Genomic DNA, 4632 nt, shown 5'->3' on the forward strand with positions numbered 1-4632 from the left:
AGCATGGCTACTAAAAATTTTAAATGGCATATGTGGTTCATGAACAAAAGGGACATTGGTGGTGTAGTAGCTATGCATTGGGCTGGGATGCCAAAGGTCAGCAGTTCCAAACCAGCCACTCCATGGGAGAAAACAGGGCTTTCTACTTCCTGAAAGAGTCATAGTCTCAGAAACTTACAGGGGAAGTTCTACCCTGCCCTATTGGCTGGCTAGTGGTTGGCATTGACTCAATGGCAGTGAGTTCGAGGTTTTCATTGTTTGTTTATTTGGTGGTTCACTACCGGACAGTACAGCTCTCAACCAACACTATGCTCTCACCAAGAGATGCAGGGTAGAGTAGAAAGGGTATAGGATTGACATGGGAATTCTGGGACTTCTGGTACTGGCCACCTGATGCTGAGCAGACTACTAAAATCCTCTGAGCTTCTGCTGCTCATTTGGTCAGCGTGTACAATGGAAGTGACTTCAGAGATTGTTGGGAGGAGTAATGACATAGCACATGAGAGGGCCTGGCATGTCCAAGGCTGAATCATAGAACAAGATGCTCTTTCTCCACTGGCAACAAGGTACTGCTCTCCAGCATTACCCTTTACCTGCATCTAACGGAGGCAGGCTGTGTTCTGAGCTGCAACAAGCATGAAACCTTTCTGCAGTCATTCTGACAGGCATGTGAAACAACCTACTTACTAGGTGGGAGGGATTGCTCTAGGAACTGGAAGCCAAAGAGAACAAGTTCAAAGCCCTCACGTAACATGAGGAAAGGGGCTCTGCAGTGGCCTCAGTTGGGGAGGGCAGAGCACGTGCATTATCCCACTCTCTTCCAGCCCCAAACCCCAGGCTCCTTTTCCACTTCCCTGGCCCTCTCTTTCACTCTGGGCCATCCACTGGCAGGGCCTATTCATCACAGGCCTGTGATGTGGCTCTGAAGGGCTGCATTTCAGAACCTGTTGCAAAGTTCAATAGATGCACTAACAAGGCAGAGCCACGGTTTCATAGACCTTGCCTGAGGCCCTGTGGTAACCTTGAGATCATATATTTTAAAAGCTCTCCTGAGAACCTGATTGACTCCTACCTACAACTAAGATGAACATCCCAGGGTGGCTGCTCACCAAGTATGTTTTAGGATTTGCATGTTGACCTCACCACCTGGGCTCCTTTGGGCAACCACAAGGATTCCCTGGACTTCAGATTCCTAATCTTTCTTGTAGGGCAACTGTCAGTACTGAATGACATAGGGCATAAGTGGGCTCAATGGATAGTCAAGCTTCCCTAGTTAAGATACCAAAGCGAGAACAATGGTACTAAAAGGATTGTCTTTTTACTCCAGCATAGTCAGTTTTCCTCCCAATGATATGTGATGTAGTTAGTTTATTGTGCCAACCTGGCCGATAAGCACATGTGGGGTTAAATGAAGGGCGGAGAGATAAATGGCTCAGTGAGCCTCGCCTTTCTAGTTTTCTGGTCTCTTGCTTTCTGATGGTTGGACTAGGGTGCAGCTGCCCTAGCCAGTTCCCTGCTTCATCTAGCAAGGCTCACTTCCTGCAAGACATCCCTGAGGAGAAGCCACATAGACCTACCCCGATGCAGCCCTGGGGGCTGGAGCAGCCGTGTGGAGACCCCTGCCAGCGCTGAGATGCTGACACTCTCATTGATTTGGCTTTCCTCCTGCAGTCAGTGTCACAGTGTGTGTTTTGTGAGTGGAGGAGGACTTTGTGGATTGGTGTCGGACATACGAGTTAATGTTGGACTTGTGGGCTTGGGCAGCACTGGGTTGGGATGTTTTCGTGATGTGCACTTATCCTTTATATCAAACTCTCTCTTATACACAGGAGTTTCTGTGGATTTGTTTCTCTCAAGTACCCAGAATAACACAATGTGTGTGTGTGTGTGTGTGTGTGTGTGTGTGTGTATAGCTGCTCTTAAGCCTCTAGAAGAGGTGCAATTTTATATTAAAGCAATGGAATAATTACTACTGAAAATCAGATTGAAATGTCAGTATTTTGTCATTGTGGTTCCAACTCAGAACAACCCTGTGTACAAGAGATCAAAAGCTGCCCAATAGGATCCTCATGATTATTATGTTTCAGCCCATTCTTGTAGCCTTTGAGCCAAAACATCTCATTAAGGGTCTTCCTCTTTTTTGCTGATCCTCTGCTTTACCAAGCATGAAGTCCTTTCCCAAGGACTCTTTCCTGATAATATGTCCAAAGAAGTGAGCATGTATATTACCCATCCTTACCTTCCTCCCCGCCCTTTTTAAAAAATCATTTTATTGGGGGCTCATACAATTCTTATCACAATCTATACCTACATCTATTGTGTGTCAAGCACATTTGTACATTTGTTTCCCTCATCATTCTCAAAACATTTGCTTTCTACTTGAGCCCATGGTATCGGTTCCTCATTTTTCCCCTCCCTCCCTGCTCGCCCCTCCCTCATGAACCCTTGATAATTTATAAATTATTATTATTTTGTCATCTCTTACACTGTCCAATGTCTCCCTTCACCCACTTTTCTATTGTCCATCCCCCAGGGAGGAGGTTATATGTGGATCCTTGTAATCTGCTCCCCCTTTCTACACAACTTTCGCTTTACCCTCCCAGCATCACCACTCTCACCACTGGTCCTGAAGGGATCATCTGTCCTGGATTCCCTATTTCCAGTTCCTAGCTGTACCGGTGTACATCCTCTAGTCTAGCCAGACTTGTAAGGTAGAATTGGGATCACGACAGGTGGCGTGGGGGGAAGCATTTAAGAACCAGAGGAAAGTTGTATGTTCCATTGTTGCTACCCTGCACTCTGACTGGCTATACTTCCTACAAGACAGATTGGTTGGTGTTTGGTAGTCCGTGGTGCGGTCAGTATTCTTCGCCCACACCTTAATTCAATGTATCAGTTCTTCTGCTGTCATCCTTATTCATTGGCCAGTTTCACAAGCGTCTGAAGAGAATGAAAATATCATGGCTTGTGTCAAGTTCCCCTTAGTCCTCAAAGTGACATCCTTGCCCTTCAACACTTCAAAAAGATAATGTGCCGTAGATTTACCCACATGCAATGCATCTGTAGTTTACTGAGGGTTGATGAAGGCCTGACTACTAAGGATAATGGTCCTCTCCCTGTCGGGTTGTGATGCTCAACTTTCCAATTTGAAATGCCCTCCATCCACAGGCCCTGTCCACCTTCCCAAACAATCCTACATTGGCTGAAACCAGATTTCGCAATAAGAGAGAGGGACTGAGGACCTGGTCAGGAGCTAGCCTGCAATGGTTCATTTAGGGATTTTTGTTCACCAGCGTTTAAAGCTTCCCTGTAGATTCTAGACAGGAGCTACACCATATCTAGCTCTCCTTTCATTTTCAGGATAAGTTGGGCCCAGAATCTGTCTTAACTACTGATCCTGAGACCTAAGCAGGAGCCATTGTGCTAAAAAAAAAAAAGGAAAATAAAAAATTAAAACGATAAAAAGCAACTGCTGAGTGTTTTTGAGACGCATGCAGAGCCCCTACTGAGCTTTCTGACGTGTCAGTGGAATTCTCAGGAGAATCAGGTGGCATGTCCATCCAATTACCCCTTTACCATTTTTATGATCGCAGATCAATTTCTTAAGCACCTTGTACAGCAGTTTCTCAGGATGTCTTTCCGCTCGCACTCCCGTGGTATTCCTCCATGTGATGTCAGTATAAGAAGCAAACAAGCCCAAAGTAGATAAAGAAATAAAATCCAGGGCTTTGCTTCTTTCTATGTCCAATGAGTGTCCAGTTAATCTCTGGGTAGTTGCTTTTTCCTGGTGAGAGAAAAGCAAACAAAGACAGGAAACCATCTCGTTTTTATCTGGAGAAATAGACGGATGACAAATGACAACTGTATTATTTTCCCTGGGAGGCTAACGCAGATGACCAGTGTGACATGAGGATCAAATCAACGTTATAATCATGTTAAGCAGCCAATAAAATAATTCTTCCAGGACCACAAAATCGACTACCTGATGGGACAAGTGCCTGACGGAAGTCTAACGCCTACTGACCCTCTCTCTGCAGCAGCATCAGGCAGCACGCCAGCAGACACACCACTCAACTGATGGGGATGGCCGGGCTTTGAATAACTGCGGAAAGCAACCATCTCCTTCATGCTCTCCTATGTGTGAAGTTTGCTTTCTCCACTCAGATTGCCTTGGCTTAACATCCTGAGGTGAATGGTGTTTGTTAACATGCATAGTATTTCAAGAAGGTTATTGTTTCTTAAGATTGAATTTTCCTTTCCAGCCCTGGGGTGGGGTAAAGGGTAGGGGATTTTGTCTAACTCCAATTTTTAAAATTTAATTTGTGTTTCCTACTTGAAAGAAGCAATTTCAGCATTGAGCCCAAAGGGCTGAGGTGATTTCCCGGTCCAGATCAGTAAAGCCCGGCTGGACTTCACTTAATGAGAGCTTGATACACACAGGTCCACTGGCTTGGCCACTCAAGGGCAATTATCATGGATTTACAACGTTTGGCCCATTTGTAGAGTTATGACATATGCTTAGATTTAAATGGTTATGGTTGGTTCAATAAAAAGAGGCTTAATATTTAGAAGAGTTTATCTTATTTCCAAATTTTCAGGCCTTAAAAGCGAAGGTGATATAAATATGATGAG

This window comes from Echinops telfairi, unplaced genomic scaffold (assembly GCF_000313985.2).
Source record: "Echinops telfairi isolate 266 unplaced genomic scaffold, ASM31398v2 ScPeMD7_31;HRSCAF=116, whole genome shotgun sequence".
Lineage (NCBI taxonomy): Eukaryota > Metazoa > Chordata > Mammalia > Afrosoricida > Tenrecidae > Echinops > Echinops telfairi.